This window comes from Emydura macquarii, unplaced genomic scaffold (assembly GCF_026122565.2).
Source record: "Emydura macquarii macquarii isolate MOO-44397 ecotype Brisbane River unplaced genomic scaffold, CSIRO-AGI_Emac_v2 contig_3477, whole genome shotgun sequence".
Taxonomy (NCBI): Eukaryota; Metazoa; Chordata; order Testudines; family Chelidae; genus Emydura; species Emydura macquarii.
In genome coordinates this window covers 8,548,700-8,567,078 of record NW_027133614.1, presented here as the reverse complement: position 1 = coordinate 8,567,078, position 18,379 = coordinate 8,548,700, and positions in this window count along the sequence as shown.

The following is an 18,379-nucleotide window of genomic DNA, read 5'->3' as shown; positions in this document are numbered from 1 at the left end:
GGCTGCAATAAAGACAGGGGAGGCAGATTCTCAGTTGTGTGAATCAGCAAACCTCTACATTAGTGGAGCTAGGCAAATTTATACCAGATGAGAATTTGGCTCAAGGATTTTCACTTGGTCACTAAACTTTCCCTCTTACACAGTCATAGAATTTCAGTCTGCCCTCTGGTCTCTTTTTACTTTCTGGTATTTCTTTTGCTCCTTTCCCAAATGCATAGTGTTGGTTCCTGAGAGGTGTGTACAGATTGCTAAGGGGCCAATAGGGAAGAAAATCTGGAAAGATGGGGGTATTGGATCCAGGGATTTTCTAAGGGACCAAGCTCTACTCTTCAGGGTCCATATCCTCACCATCTTCCATGACTTTTTCTAAAAATTGCCAGGACAATTACAGAGCAATATACTTCATTTTAATCTAGAGCAGCCACCACAATACCCACAGGGGTGTGTGCTTATCAAGACTGCTAGAGATATGTCTTTGGCTAGCGCATTTTTCCGTAACAAATGCTGGTTTTTAAGATTTTCATTTTGATTTATTGTGAAAATTTGGTGATGAGACTCTTCAACACCAGTCTAGTGGCTCCTAGCTGCACAGGATTGGCCTAATGCTGGCTCCCAAATACAGCATAGTGTAGGCATGGACAATTATTAGATCTCCTATGAAATTTCACTTGTGTAGTGTAACATTTGCTACATCCACCTTTGCTGCTGTTCTATTAGATACAATATATCTATTAGTATACTTCTTGACTCTGCATGCAAGAGGGTTCAGTGAGGGAGAGAGGGACCAGTTACAACCCTATAACAGCTCCCTGCCAACCCTGTGGTGGTATTAATAGTAATGGTGCTTCATGGCTAAAATGTTGCATCATTTTAAAAAAAGTTTCAGGCAGCTCATGAAGATATGCCTCAATCTCTTGGACACAGCTTAGAGTCTATCTTTCTTAACTTTCTTTTGTGTTGATGATTCCAAGCAAGTTCCAGTTACTCATCCAAATGCAGAGGCAAAACAAGCAGGCAGATTGATTTGACCATTTCCTCCTCTTCTCTACAGCTGAGCAGTAATCAATCAGTAAACAGAAGGGGGGGGGAAATCAAGCTTTAGAAATCATGGAGTAATTGAGTAGCTGGGCACCAACCTTAGAAAAATAAAAAGCTTTCAGTAGAAGCATGGATTAAAAACAAAAGAAATAGTGGAAAAAGCATTGGTTCAAAACTGCAAAACTATCATCCTTGAATGGAGCTGGTCAAGTTGTCTGTTGCAAAGAAGGTATGTGACAGATTTAGGTCTTTCTTCTATTATTCAATTGTCTGAACAGATTGTGATTGTTATGAGTCTGTTATTTGTAGCTGTCTGATGAAGGGGAGGGAAGGTTGCATTTTGGTTTTTGCTACAGCATATTTGAGCCTAGAGGTTTTTCATGAACCAGTTGTAGCAAGTACTTTAAATATTCACTACCTAGAATTCACTGCTGGAGTTGTATTATTGGTCACCAAAGTCATATGGTATTGTTTATGTTCCCTGACTGGATGACATTTATAAGATAAATAGGAGGGAGTGCTTGAAGGAATTATTGGGAAGATGAAACTGTCAGGGAGATCATGAAGAAAACTAGCAGAAAATAAGCAGATTGTAAAATGAGTTGACACGCAGTGCACAGACACAACCAATTTGTGTGTCTTTACTTTTTAAGGGACTTTTTAGAGTGTGGGATAGAATTGGTTATTAAGAATAAGGGCTTGGAAAGCTATCTGGGAGTAGGAAAAGAAAGGTGACAGAGATGGATAGGGTGAAGTGGGATAGGCATTGGGGAGGGGAGGAGGAGAAGGAGAAAAAGGACTGAATGGAGACAGAAATTAAGGCGGATGAAGGTAGGAGATAGTAAAGCAAATGCATGTAATCAGCTAGAGATACTGAATACATAGGAATAGCTAGGTGATAACAGAGAGGTCCCTTTACTTCTGTAGTGTTTTCTACAAAACTAATTCACCAGTTAATGAAAACAAGAACACATCTGCCACTGTATAAAGGGACTAATCTTTGCTTTTTCTACAAAAATAAGTAAAAATAATTGTCATATTAGACACAGTAAAGTGCAAACAAGCTTCCTGCTATTGTTCAGCTCTGCCACAGCACACACAGCGTGATGTAATAGCATACCAGAAAAATACACCTCCAAAAGGTTGCTGATATAAAAACTACTTATTAACTATTTTGCTCATGCCTGATAATCCAGAATAAAAATGTGAATAGCTCCTCCAGTAGTAACATATTTACTCATGCTGTAACTTTCTTTAAACACGTCAGTAGTTCAGGCTACACTGTAAGCTGGTATTGTCCTTATCCTGCACATAAGACCAGTTTCTTCAATTCCAAATCATTCCTTTTATCAAATCTGATCATTATTTTGGATTTTACCATGGCAGTTACCACTCAAACATATAAGTGCAGGCTACTAGATAAGTATTATCTTGCCTACCACAGAGACAAATTATGGGGCATGTGAGAACTTGAGTCACAAGAAATAAATACAAAGATAAGGAAGCAGGGGGAAGGGAACACCTGATATCTTGGGCAGCAGCAGGATTTAATCTGTTTCTAAATGTTTACATTTAAAAACCTCCTTTTTTGTTTAAATCTAGCAGCCTGCTTGGACAGATGTGTTTGTTCAGTTCTCAGAAGAGAGAGCAGCTGCTCAGATTCAAAAATAATAGCTATAGGTGATTTCCAATAGCAAACCTGACAATTGTGTTCTAACCTGAATCTCTACAAAGCAGCTGGTAGCCATAAGGCATGCTAACCTCAGCTGGTGTCAATTAATTGCCATGTGTGTTCAAGTTAATACACTGGATTCCTTAGAGTGATCAATTACTGAATGAAGGGACATTATTTGGGACCTGATTAATTACTCTACGGCCTCTGTTACATATCACAACATTCCATTTTAATAATACATCAACTTTAGAAATTAAAAATAAAACAGTAACACTTTAAAGTAAATGGAATGTCCTACACACTCTTCTAGGTGAAATTCTGGCTCTAATTGTTAAGTGTGATTTTGTGATAAATGCTAAGTTATTCAGGTACAGGAGAAAGTACTTCAGGGGCCAAGAAAGAATGATGGAATTTAGGAAGGTGGAATGTTGACACCAAGACTTCAAATATTGACATTTAATAACTGTAGTAATAACAAATAATTTTTAGCATTTATATAGTGCTTTGCATCAAAATAGTTTACCAATATTAGCTAATTTAATCCTCAACACACCACTGAGGGAGGCAAATCATTATCTTTCTTTAACAAATGGCCCCAGCTAGGCAGGCAGTAGCAGAGCTATGTCTAGAACTCAGATCTCCTGACTTCCAAGTCTTGTGATCAGATCATTATACAGTGCTTTTCATTTGTTCATCTCAAAGTGCAGGAGAAGCATAAAAGCTGGAGAAGCATTTGATATTGGTATTATACAATTTACAGATTGGAGAACTGAGATAGAGAGGTGAAGTGACTTGCCTAAAATCACCTGGCAGGTCAGTGGCAGAGCCAACAGAACTTTGGGGGGGGAGATCCTCACTCCTGCTCCAGCATTTTTACATTGCATAAGAAGCCAGAGCAGTGCTAGAGGAGTCCTAATTCTCATGTATCCAGTCAAGGGAGGATTTGCTTCTTCCAGTGCAGACACTGTGGAACACTTCTGAGGACTGTCTCTCAAGCCCTGATGCAGATGGTGTGAGGGAGATAGGAAGGGAATGCCAGAGGTGGGCTGCAGCACTGTTAAGATGCTGGGCAGTTCTACAGCCCATAGAGACCCCTGAGGAAGCTGCTGTAACATAGATAACCTCCTCCCCCCCAAGACTTTCTACATTACATTGAGGGCCTTTCTAGCTCCTGGAACAGTCAAGGACTGTGCTGATGCAAATTTAGAGGCAAATCACAGAATCTTCCAGTGTTTTCCTCACTTTTGGTTCTGTATCTGCTATACCACACTGCTTCTCTAAATTCGCTGTATTTATACCACAGCAGCATTGTGTACTACCCATCTAAATTATCTTTTGTGGCACAGCAATGCTAATTGTATTCAAATACAACATAGTATATTCATTTTAACTACTGTATTCTGGCTTTTGGAGCAATACGAGTCAGCAGTGATTAATGTTGTATATGTGCAACCTGCTTGAGTCTGGACAGAAAGAGGTTTAGCCCACTACAGAATGCAAAATATGGTCTAAGGACAGTGAGTTTTATCTGGTTAGGGAGTAAGTTCCACTACGTGATTCACCCTGGGGCTTATGTGGGGGAGCCTCACATGGCTAGAGTTAAGCACATGCTTAAGTATTTTGTTGGATTGGGGCCAGAGTACTCAAGAACTTGCAGGATCGATAACTTTGTTCCTGGGTAAGACATGCAATAGAATTCAAACGGTTCCTAACCAAAATTGCCAAGGGAGTTTATACCATAAGCATCCTGAGTCAAATTCTGTAGATGGATTTATGAATGTGTTGAATACTTCTGTAACCAGTGAAAATATTTGTAGTCTTATATTGGTAAAATGGGATAATCAAATCTCATCTAGCCACAGAGTTTAAGTAGCAATTCTCTTTCCCTTCTCACTATTTATTGCATTGCATCATTGTTCAAAAGCACTATGGAATTTTTTCAGTTTCCTTCCAAGAACTGGGAATAGGTATATTTAATCAGTAACTCTACACATATCAACTGCCCTGTAAAATCTACCATACATATCTATGTATTTATATAGCCCCCTATTACCATAGGTTCCAAACACCTCACAATCTTTAATATACTCATCTTCAACACTCATGTGAAGTAGTGCTATGATCCCCATTTTACAGATGGAGAACTGAGGCACAGGGAGACTGACTGATCTGACTGATGTAACTTTCCTACATTAATTGCATTAGTAAACATCTTGTAATTAGCACCAAATCTGGGGGGGGGGATCCCATGAAAAGGGAACTTGGACCATTTAAAATATGGCTAAATGATTCCAGGTGACCATTCTCTGTGGATATTCAAAAGAATATTGTATGCCAAATACCTACTTTTGTTATTTAAAGGTAATATAATTAAATCAGGTATCAATTGCTGCCTGCCATGGTTGAGTCATTTCCAATTAACATTGCTGCACCAGTGAAGCACAAGATAAGATTTGGACAATATTCAGTATACTATTAGGATTATTTTGCTTGAAAAATCAGAAGTGGTCCTTAAAAGGCAAAATTTTAGTTTGATTAAAATGTATTTTATAGAGAAGCTGTTGCATTTTTGTTAGTTGAAAAGGGAACATCATACTAAATATATACGGCAAGTGAAAATAATTATAAGGAGTCAATATGATGACAGAAATACTAATGAAACTTCCTATTTATCTACCTTTTGAGTTTAAAGAACTCATTCTGGTTACACATCACAATGCTGAATACTAGCCTCTATTACATCTGAAACAGTATCTGAAGGACATTTTCACTTTACCCCAAGAGAATTTATGGGAATGTGTTCAGTTCAAAGACAGGCCATGACTAAGAAAAGTTTTACATTGCAAAAGAGAGAAGATCTTAAAAATAAAATATTCAAAAGCTTGACTGCATCTCTCTGATGTGAGGAATTTCCCCACTTAGTTTCCCCCCCACCCTTTTCCAGATGAGTTGTTTTGGTGCTCCCAAAAATTAGAAATATGTTGAAAGGCTTGGCAGAATATTATTTACATTCATTATTGATTTTTCAACTGCAAGACAATTCCTAATATAAAAATACCACATATATCTGTATGAAATGTTGTAGTCATGTTGATCCTAAGATATTAGAAACTCAGGGTGGGTAAAGTCATATCTTTTCTTGGACCATCTTCTATTTGTGAGAGAAACAAGCTATTGAGACCTGAAGAAGAGCTCTGTGTAACTCAAAAGCTTGCCTTTCACTGAGAGAAGTTGTTCTAATAAAAGATATTAGCTCATCTCTCATTTCTGTTTACCACAATTATAGCTTCCATTTACCGCCTCCCATTGCAATGTGACACATGTAATTCCATGCTTGTGTAAATGAAATGAAAAGATAGAGGCCATCTGTAAATTAGTGACGATTTCACCTCTAATGGCTTGAAGTTTGGGTTTGGTTCAAAAAAGCATTCAATTGATTGCATGATTTTCTATAGCATAAGTGAAATAACTGAACCCACCGAATCTGAAACATTTGGCTGTGAATTAGGCAAGAACAGTCCTTTGAAAGATTCTAGGTACTTGTAGTCAACTGGAAATATGGCCTATTCTCAAGACTAGACTAAGGTAATCTAATGCCACACATCCCACACGCCCTCTCCACCCCCCTCATGGATCCTACCCTATGCCATAGCCTTGCCTCTCATTAGGGCAGAAGCCACTCACACAAGAGCTGCGGGCTGGTCTGGTGGGGGGATCTACCCCTCTTTGGTCAAGCTGCTTGCCTCTCCCTCCCCAGACCACTATCCCCTATCTTCTGGAAGTCTGGAGTCTGTCCTAGAGGAAGTATGGGTGTGGGGAAATTTAGCCTCCAGCCAACCAAGCACAGGTCTCTGTATGGTCCACTCCTACGACACAGCTATGATGGAATGACTGGAATGAGGGCTCTCATGCACACAGTCCTCTGCTGGGATAATGCTGACATGGGACCCTCAGAGCAACAGCTTTCAAAGTTAGCTATCCATTCAGAATGGGGCAGTTCACAACTCACCAATCTATTATTATAAACTGTCTGCAGTTTCAGGCAGATAGCAGTGCTTGGGTCACATTTGAGTTGCTCTTCACAACCATAATATCTAGAAACATTTTATTTCCTTAAATAAAAGCAAAGATTTCTATACCATCACATAATTCCTGGAGCTAAGGGCCAGATTTTTTAAAGTATGTAGGTGCCTAAAGAATCAGATAGTGGGGTTTTCAAAAGTACATGCCTATCTGCCTTTTTAGAAGCCTTAAATATCTTCAAAACTGGGCTCTAAGGTTGTATGCACGGACCTATGGAGTGCCTATGCCTTAGTCCAGCCCTATTTATTTTTGATGAATGATTGACACTCCCAATTCTGGTATGTTCCGAAATAAAAAATGTAAAAAGTGCAAAAAGATTTTTAAAATGGAAAATAAATTACTAAAATCTGTTAACTAGAAGTGTGGGTTCAGTTCAAGAAGTGGAAAAAGCTTTCTTTGCTTTTTTTCCTTGAAGTAATTCACCTATTCCTACTGTAAGAGAAACAAGTGTTCTCTTCCATAGTGACATAGAAATGTTAAAACGACAAGAGTCCTGTAGCACTTTAAAGACTAAAAATTTAATTTCTGCAGGTATAAGCTTTCGTGGGCTGCAACCCGCTTCGTCAGATGAAAGAAATAGAAATCAGATAGGGGATATATATATATACATCCAAGGGTAAGAAACAACAATGGGGAGGGTAGGTGTTAGCAAAGTCCATTCAGTTAGAGTAAATGAGGCCTATTCACAACCATTGATTAGAAGGTGAGAATGTGTGAACAGCGACAATTACTTCTTGTAATGAGAGAACCATTCCAAGTCCCGATTCAGACCCAGTTTGATTGTGTCAAGTTTGCATATGAGTTCTAGCTCTGCAGTTTCTCACTGAAGTCTGTTTTTGAAGTTTTTTTTGTAGAAGTATGGCAACTTTCAAGCCAGCTACAGAGTGTCCTGGGAGATTGAAGTGCTCTCCTACTGGTTTATGGATGTTACCATTTTTTATGTCTGATTTGCGTCCATTTATTCTTTTGCGTAGTGACAGTCCAGTTTGGTCAATGTACATGGCAGAGGGACATTGCTGGCACATATTACATTAGTAGACGTGCAGGTGAATGAGCTCCTGATGGTGTGGCTGATGTGGTTAGGACCTGTGATGGTGTCACTAGAGTCGATGTGCGGGCAGAGCTGGCAACAGGGTTTGTTGCAGGGTTAGGTTCCTAGATTAGTGTTCTTGTTGTATGGTGTACGGTTGCTGGTGAGTATTTGCTTCAGGTTGGGGGGCTGTCTGTAAGCCAGGATAGGTCTGCCTTCTACAGCTTGAGCGAGTGAGGGATCATCTTCTAGGATAGGTTATAGATCCTTAATGATGTGTTGGAGAGATTTTAGTTGGGGGCTGTAGGTGATGGCCAGTGGTGTTCTGTTGTTTTCTTTGTTGGGTCTGTCCTGTAGTAGGTGAATTCTGGGTGCCTCCACCTTATTGTTCTGGGAATTAGGGCATTGCAGGTCCAATGCCCCCTTCTGTTGATTCCTCTGCCTTGTGGTCTCTCTTTTACTAGGTGCTCCTTTGAGACACAATCCTCCTCCCAGGTCACTATAGACCTCTCTTTCTGGGGTATCAAAATCTCACTATACAAAATTGCAGTTTTCCCTTCACTGTCCTGATTATGCTGCTCCTGCAGTGATTAGCAGGGGAATCCAGGCCCACCTTCCACTCTGGCTTCCAATTCAGGGACCCTCTTTCTAAAAACAGTGGCCTGCTCACTCCCAGACCGTATTATTCTTCCCCTGGATGCCTTCCTACTTCTCAGCTCTACCTTCTAGCTCTCCCCTTCTCCAGCTTTACCAGCCAAAACTGGTTTATTCCCTCCTCCTCCTAGTGTATAACTGTAGACTACTTCCCTTATAGCCCCTTTCTGGTGCCAGCTTCCTGGCTTTATACCAGCCCTTTCTGTTCCTCCCCAGCTAGACTCAGTCTTTAATCAGTTCTTCAATCCCTAACCCTTTCCCAGATGCAGCCTATCCTGATATATTTATCCTAATTTACCAGTTCTGCCTTGTGTGGGGGTAAACACTCTAGCACAGGCACCCAAATAGATGTGGCCAGATTTTCATAGGTGCTGAGCACTCAGTGAAGTCAATGGGAGTTGTGGATCCTCTGCACTTCTGAAAATTAAGCTTATTTTATATAAGTGTCTATGTATGGATTTAGGTGTCTAATATTGGACATCTAAAAAATTTGTCCCTGTATTAAATTTAATACAGTACCATGCAGCAATATTAACACATGGATATCACAAAACATCTTGTTTGATGACTTTGGAATTCCATATCTATCACATTCAGGAATTATGTCATCTCCCTTTAATAAAGTGGCAGGATCTTCAGTCTCACATAGGGCTCTTCTGTTGTCCCACTCTATTATCAGGAGTTAGAACCTTGCATATAACTGCTGACTCGTTTTGCAGCTGCTGCTGCTGCTTAACTACACCAGGATAAGAGAGATGGGTCAGGGGGAACTAGAAAGCAGGAAGCTTAGGCTGTGGTGTTTGTTCCATTGTTATTATTTAAGGCACCGATGAAAACAGGACCCTGGAAAGTGGTGTTTGACTTTATACAGAACATTTAAATTGTAGGTTGAGTTCTCATATGTGCTGGGACAGAGCTCAGTGCACCCCGAGAGGTGACAAAAAGCAAAGAGGAAATTAAACTACTTTTACAAACCTCCACCCAATCCTGGAGCTGATGGAGCCAGCCACCATGGGACAGCTTTAATTTATGCTGGTTTGTAATGGCCCCTTAGGACTGAGTATTGGACCTTGCTCCCTCTAGCTTCCCACACAAACCCGACATGCTCCTATGTAAAGCTAGGAATGGGTGGTACAGAGGTAGCTCTGCCAGCTTTACATTACCAGCAGTGCCCCCACATATGGGGAGTCCCCAGCTATCAGTTTCAGGCAGCTCTTCACCAAGGATCTGACCCTCTATTTGGAGCAGCATAGCACAACTGCCTGCTCACAAGCTCCAACAAATTGAGATTCCTCTTATTAAAGCTTAGTTCCCACATGTAAAGCTCCACTTTACTTATGAGAATTATTACAATGAATATAGACTTTGTTTTGCAGGTGCAGTGACCAGGGCCTCCACATGGGGGGGGGGGCGGGGGGGGAAGGGTACACTTTACTGGGGCCCGGATGCCCTGGGGGTCCCAGCCCAGGCTGCAATCCCCATGAGTATGTGTCGGGGAGGGCCAGTGTTACAAGTTCATACTGGGCACGAAAAAATTATGCTTGGGTCCTGGCAATGACAGGAGTAGCAGATTCCCATCACTATCCATGCTACAGCTCAGGTTATATATTCAGAAGTACCAGAATCTTTGGAAGGTATATGTGACATCTCTAAATGACACACGTTAAGAATATTTTAAATTAAAATTCCTTAGTTCTTTTTCCCCTGTACAGTGGGAAACTATCAAGGAGACATATGACAAACCATACAGGAAATTTCTGCCAAAATGTTTTAGTGCAGATCTGATTGACAGTTCAGAAAGTGTAAAATCCTTTATATATCCCATGCAGGGAAATCAGTGCATGTAGATTAGAACTGCACAATTTCTTTGTCATGGAAGCTCTCTTTAACCATCTTCCGTTTTCCAAAAATCATATTCTATATTAGTCTCTTAAAGTCAGAGAAACAAAGTCCTAAATTCAAACAAGTCTAAAAAGATTTAGTTCCAGCAGCTTGATGTAAAAATACAATGCTACTCTTTTGCTACCATGAAACAGTGCATTCTTTTCATTACCATTAATCTTGACTGTTGACAGGAATGGTTGCCAATATTACAGGATAATGGCAGTGTAATGTTAATATAGTGTGAACTCTCTCATCTTAGATTCTTTTCCAAAAGTCTGGACACTGACAAATCAGTAAATACATCTCTGCCCAATAAGAATTCATCATTGAAATTCAGATATTTGTAGTTGATATTCATAAACATTCTTAAGTTTAACTGAAGGCCTATTTCCTTCCCACTTTGCTATCTCAGATTATGTTTATACTACACACATGTCCAAGAAAGATCTTTGTTTTTAATTGTGATGTGTCTATTAACAGCAGAGTTAGGGCACCTATAAGAGATTCCCAGGTCTAACCAAAGTGTCAGCCCTGCTCAAGATAAGCTGTTAAGGCTCATTACATTTCAACATGGAGTTAAATGAACTATGTCAAAAAGTGATTGATCTCCTGGTGGGTGGAGACTAACTCTTACTTCTTCCTTATGTTATAGTTTTATTTCTTTGTTCTGGACAAGAGTTATCCAGGATGAAGTTGTGATGGAGCCAGTAGTAGTAAGACAAAGAAAGAGTATGTATAAGAAGCGGGGAAGTGGTCACCATAATGAGAAACAAACAGGAAGCCAACAGAACAATGACCTGCAAATATAAAACCTCTGATGTCAGAGCACAAGTTAACTTTTAACTAATGGTGGCTAGGAAGAAACTTTCCTTGAGGTCAAGTTATTTCATAATTGCCTTCTGCATTTTTTTTGGTCCCAGTCAGAGTAGCTGGCCGGGTGCATAGAGAGGAATAAACTGCTCCCTGAAAAGGGGTTAAGTAACCTACTACTCACCCATAGACCAAGAGGGGAACAACTGAGAGTTTATCTACAAAGGAAAATTGACCAGCATAGAGACAGCAGAATAACTTCCAAAGAAAAGTAGTTAGAGCATAAAGTCAAGTTTTTTCCATAATAGAGCAACCCCAGGGGGAGGGAGGGTGATGGAGGAGTTATACCAGCATAAAATAAAGCAGAATAGGTGGTATGCTATAGATATGCTGGCAAATTTCCTCATGTGGGCAAACCTTCAGTCATAAGTTGTAGTCTTCTCTGCTTCTTGGGAGATACAGCTTGTGCTTCCCCTTACTAAGGACAGATTGAAAAGTTACAATCTAGCCCGATGTTTGAAATAATCCTTATAACTCACAACTCTGAAATGGAATTTTTTAAAATGCATCAAAGGCACTAGTCCTTGCACAACAAAGATCATGACCAGTTTAAAGGTTGTGGCTGATGGCCGGCTTCCCTCAGTGGGTCTCGCACCTTCCTGCTTGTAGTGGCCCAGGAAGTTGCCCGTCACCCCGTCTTCCCAGGGGAGGAGGTAGGGACCCAGGCCCACCCGCTCCTCCGGGTCCCAGCCGAGGGGCCCTATGAGAAGCAGCTATGTGCTGCTGGTACTGCTTTCCAGACGGCACACTCTTCCCCTGGGCTAATTTTCCCCCTCCTTCAGTCCTTCTGGCCTCTTGAGCTGGTACCTTCCTCCTCACTGCTCCACCACAGCGCTCTGCTCTTCAGTCTGTTCCTCTGCACAGCTCCGTACTCCTATCACCACAGCTCAGCACTCCTATCGGCTCGGCTCGGCTCGGCTCGGCTCGGCACTCCTACTTCCTCCAGCTCATGCCCTGTGTGTTTGGGGCAGAGCCCTTTTATGGAGCACCTGGCTGATCCTTAATGAGCCTCAGCTGCTCCTAATTGCCCCCAGTGGCTCTGAGTTAGTCAGCAGGGAACAAAGCCCGGAGCATTCTGGAGCTCACATATCTCCCATCCAGCACTCTTCTACTGACCCCACGGCCCGCTGGGGACATTAGCTGGCGGCTCCTTCACGGAGCCGTGAGCACGGGCGTGTACTTGGCGCGGTTCACCCCCCGCCCCGACACCTGCCCTTTCTGCGGCACGAGGGAGACCCTGGCGCACGCATACCTGGAGTGCGCCAGGCTGCAGCCCCTCTTCCGGCTCCTCCAGAACCTCCTGCTGAGGTTCTGGCTGCACTTCTCCCCGCACTTGTTTCTCTACGCACACCCCGTCCGTGGCCCCACAAAGTCGCGGGACCTCCTCGTCAACCTCCTCTTGGCCCTGGCCAAAGTCACCATCTATAATACCAGGGAGGGGAGGTTGGCTGGGGAGGCGCCCTGCGACTGTGGGGCCCATTTCCGTTTCCTTCTCCGATCACGTCTCCGAGCAGAGTTCTTCTGGGCGGCGTCCACCGGCTCCATTGACACCTTCCGGGAGTGGTGGATGCTGTCCGGGGCTCTCTGCTCGGTGTCCCCTTCCGGCTCCCTTCTTTTATACCTTTGACCCTCACGCCCCTTCCTGTTTTTACATTTGTTGTCCCCCGGAATCAGTTGCTTCTAGGTCCGGTGGCTCCTCCCCTTAGGCTGGGGGAGGGGCTTTGAGCGGTGGGTGGGCTGATGCCCGCCCACCCACCCTAGTTTGCAAATAGGAGCACTCTTCTACTGCCTTCTGCCTTCACCATATCACAAGGTTTTAAATGAGGTTTCTGAATTATCTCAGCACAAAAGCAAAATCAGGTCTGGTGTAAACAGTTATCACACCAGCATACCTCCCAAATTGATTTTTACCAAATTTTCAAAATGATTCACTTCTGTTCTGAAAATAAGCAAGAGAAATTTACAGTTACAGGGCAAATGTTTCAAAAAGCTATATGCACCAGAAAATAGGAGATTGTAATGAAAAAGCCTACTCAACTTTAACTGAAATGCTTCTAGCACATTGCTATATAAAGGATAAATATAAAATACAGTGAAATTTCAATGATGTAATTCACACAAAGCAATTGGAAAGGGTTCTGAACAGAACCTTTGCAAATGATTGAAGAAATGATATACTGCATAAAGAACACAGACTGTTTCTCTCACAATAGTTAGACGTTATATAGTATATATACACTTGCCTATGCGCTGAAAGCAAACAGACACTTGGGAGAACTATGCATTGATGAGATTTGAACTAAGAAAACAAACACTCATATCTGAATGCATGATGTATCAGTAATGCAAATGGTAACTGATTAGGAAAAGTCTCAGGAGCCTGAGGTCACAGATGTGATTTAGCTGAAAATGAAATCCTGATGATTTTAGATGAAGTAGTTTTAGTACATAAACAACATTCATGAAGATTTAGTAAGGAAAAACGATTGTCAGCTAATATTTTACTGCTTGGCTCACCTACCTGGCACAGAAAAGAATAGAAATGAAAATCATACTCAGAAGACATCTTCATTGGGTCAGAGCTCAGTGGAGCTACTTGTAGAGCAAGGTGGCAACTAATCATGAACAAGGAGAGCAGAATCTGGCCCCAAGTGATTTGGTTGCTAAAATGCATGTTCTTGTGAAAATTTTGGACTACTGAGATAGGGAGAGCTAGTAGAGATGGATTTAGAACCTGGATTTCAAATACGCCTAAGTTAGCAGTGTTTGAAAGTGGGATTTTGGCTTAGCCTAATATAAAAAAGCAGTGGGCATTTGCAAAATCCAGTTCTGGGTTGTCAAATCTCCTTCCACCTTCTCAATGCTCAGATATGAAGTTTAGGTTTGGGCCTATTGTGCAGAACACTCTCCCCAGCTGAAAACTGAGGTCACCCAAAGTAGGTGCACAGTTGCAGAAAGATCATTTTAACTTACCGATATATTTTATGAAATTGTTGCTAGAAGAAAGCACAAAATGGAGCCAAACAGTTGACGCAAGTTTTACTGCAATAGAAGAACTGCTGACAAGGGGTTTCAAGGATTTTGTTTGAGGATACAGAATTGTTACACAAATGGACCGTGTTGTTCCCAAGATGATAAGTGTTGTGCAAAACTGGGTCATCAGATACTCTCTTGGACTGATCACTGCTGATGGAATGAGGTTGCTACCCATTTTGGATGGTGTTTTTCTGAGGAGAATTACTTCTGTATAGCAGGAAGCATTAAGCAGCACTGTCACTGTGTCTGTCACCACTCCATGCTGGAGCCCAGGAATATACCCTCTCACTATGAGACCTTCATTAACTGATTCTGAAAATGTTTTCCCCAGATCAAACAGGGAGAGTAAACCAGACAATATCATCATTTCCATGACTGAGCCCTGGTTGTTTAAAGTTGTGGGATTTTTTTAAATGAAGCCCAACAATGCTGAGGAACTTTATGTAGCCATTTTATATATATCCAGAAGTATTTTTAATAGAAGTGGGCCTGAAACATAAACTCTGAACCCTGATTTGAAATCCTCAAAATGGGAGGAGAATCTGGTTCAGACCTACCACTAAGTTCCATCTATTCAGAAGGTTGAATAAACATAACACTTTTCACATGCTCTTTCAAATATTCCAAATACTCCTCCTTATTCCAAACCAGATTGCTAGCCCTGAACAAAAAGAAAAGTTGATAGATAAGTGGATGTTTTCCATTTGAGGCAAAGTCTTCAGTGCGTGAGGTACCAGCACAAATGCCTCAGTCGTCTGCCTCAATGGTCACAGTGAAAATTTCTGTAATACATGAAGCAAAATTCAGAATACCAGTTACATATGTCAGTCTCAAAATATTCTGCTATTGGCTTAAGCCTTCTTGTATACCTCAGCACAGATCTATATTGTGCATGAACACTAGGAAGACTTCACAGTTGTACAACAGACAATTTTATCATAAAGTGTCACAAAAATAAGCATCAGTCAACATGGTTACTGTTGGTGTTCATATTAGTTTCCTAATGTGAAATTCTCACTGCCCCTCTGGATCCTTTATGTTGGTGAAAGGACCAGAGTAGCATAAAGTGACCCTAAAAGTCTCATATTTGGCTGAGGATAATTCTTGCAGGACAGGCACTGTGGTAGACAACCATAAAGTGCTTTCTAAGGACTGACTCACAAGCCCCTGTACAGCGGGCATCCCAGGGTCAGGGCTGGGAGTGGAATGTTAGGGGCAGAGTCGTAGCATACACATTGCAGTGTCCCATAGGACAGCTCCAGCAGGCTACTCTAATTTAGACAGTCCTTTATGGTCATCTAAGTTAAGTCAGGGATCTCTTTAATCTCTGGAACAGCCCAGGATGAGGGGGGCACAAAGGTGGCTTAAAACCACTTTAGGTCCCCTTTTTCCCCAAGCTGCAAGCAGTAGCATTGGAACAATTTTTATAGTAGGGGTGCTGAGAGCCGAACAAAACTATAAACCCTGTATATGATTGAAACCACTTCAAGCCAGAGCTTGCTGCCACAGCCCTGCACTCCTAGCAAGTTCTATGTTGTGCCTTTTAAAGGTGCAGCACAGAATCTCAGGTCTGGTCTATGTTATAAAGTTAGGTCGAAATAAGTTGCCTTGCACTGACTTATTTGTGTGTGCATCTATGCTCAAATTCCTCTCCTGCTGACATAAGTACCCCATTATGGTGACACAGTAACACTAACTCCCTGTACGACATTGAGCCATGGTCAACATACTGTGGTCGACACAGTGTGAGTGTAGATACTGCATGACCTACGTCAACCCTGACAGTATTCCAACAGCTATCTCACAATGGCCTAGTGTGACCATTCTCATCACAATTGTGAACTCCGTCGGCTGGGGTCAAGGAGACTGGATGCCACCCCTGCCTTAAAACCCCTGCATATTTTTAAATGTCTTTTCCTGATTGCTGAGCTTATCAAGCACACCTAGCAGCTCTCCTTTGTTGTGTGCAATTGCCCTAACAACCATGCCAGCTACACACTCCTGTCTGGAGTAGACAGGAGGTATTGAATTTCCTGGGCCTGTGGGAAGAAGAGGCTGTGTAGGCACAATTGTGGACCAGTTATAGAAACTTGGACATCTATAAAAAGGAAGATTGCACAGAGGATGCAGGTGAAGGGGTATGACAGGGATCAGCAGCAGTGACACGTCAAAGAGAAGGAGGCGCAGAAGGCATTCCAAAGGACCAGGGAAGCCAACAGTCAGTCTTGTGAGGATCCACATACCTGCCTTTTTTATAATGAGTTGCATGACATACATGGCAGAGATCCCACCAGCACCCTGCAGGGCACCAAGGATACCTTGATGGAACCCAAGACAGAGACCCCTGTCATTAACGGGAGGAGAGACACACTGTGGGAGGGTCCAGCTATGCCACAAGCCAGGATCTCTGAGGCATCATCATAGTCTAGCCAGTCCCAACCATTGAGCATGGATGAACCTGATGCAGGGGAAGGAAGCTCAGGTAAATGTGTGCATCCCTTAAAATGTTTAAATGTGAAGATGGTACCTAATCCAACTCCAAGTTAACATGATGCAGGTATCTACTTTTCATTGTTTTCCTCATACAAAAAGAGGTAGTGGTACAACAAACAGAGGTAGAGTTATCTGCTTCTCAATGCCATATAGAGTTAGGTGGAGAAAGGGGAAGGGATGAGACGGACATGCAGAGAAGTTTGTTCATGTAACTATGGATGTTCCTTTTAACCTGCTGAGAAATCTCAATAAAACTTTCATGGAGGTCCTCTCCCAAAGGTTTAGAGTGATGGCTGCCTTATTTCTTCCTTCACAGTAAGATACTTTCCCATGCCACTCCATGATGAATTTGTCAACAAACGTGACTCTGTAGTAAACAGACTAGGGGCATATGGTCTACGCAGCTTTGGGATACATACTGTAGTTGTGTTTCTTCACCTTTATGCCACTCATGAGTGAGATAACAGCTAAAATCACTATCAACTGTGGAAAACATTGCCAGTACTCAGTGATCTTGCCCTGTATTCATAACCATGGAAATAGGGGATGAAATTTTATTGTTTCACACAACCAAACAATTCCCTCGTCATTTCCTCCCCTCCCTTGCCCCTGGTGGACATACTCACCATGGCTACAGCTAGAAAGCGATGCCATGCAGAGATGCTCCAAAGCTGAAGTGTCAATTAGCATGTTTATTTAAAACCCTTATGGGAATACGGGAAAGGAGATCTGAAACTTATCTGTGGCTTTCTGTTGTGACTGTAAATACAATATATCTGTCTGTTTCATCTATAGCCGTTTCCATTGCAGCTTTCAGGGGTAACCTATCTATACCCATGGAATGCCTGACCCTGAGGAGCAGGAAAATGAAATGGACTAGAGGGGACACATTCCCTAAGATCCTTCAAGACAATGATGCCTCAGACCGTGAACGAGTGCCAGGAGGGTGAATATAGCAGAGTGCCTGGAGAAAGAAAGAAAGGACATAAGAAAGGCTCAGAAGTCCCAGCAAGAAAAGGAGATGGAGATGCACCAGGGCATAATGGGGCTTGTCAGGCAGTAGATACAGATGATGCAGACTCTTGTGGACCAATTATGGGCTTGTCTCCTTTTGCAGCCATTGAAGAACTCCATTTCAGCAGCCCCCTACATACAACATATATGCATTCCATGTGCCATCATGGGCCACACCCCTACCATTACCACTTCATACAGTGGGACAGTAAGGAGAAACACAATTTCATATACACTGACCTGTGAGAACTATCGTTGGTGTATGTGCCTTCAGCACCAGGCAAATTGGTAGAAACTATAGTGAAAGAACAGAATTATCAGACACACAGATAAACATAATTTGTTGGGTAAGAGTCAATATAGCTTTTGTAAAAGGACGTCATGCCTCATCAATCTATTAGAGTTCTTTGTGGGTGTCAACAAACATATGGAATTTCAGAAAGCCTTTGACAAGGTACCTCACCAAAGGCTCTTAAGAAAACTAAGTTGTCATGGGATAAGAGGGAAGGTCTTGTCATTGATCAATAACTGGTTAAAAGATAGGAAACAAAGGACAGGAATAAATGGTGTGTTTTCACAACGGAGAGTGTCAAACTGTGGGA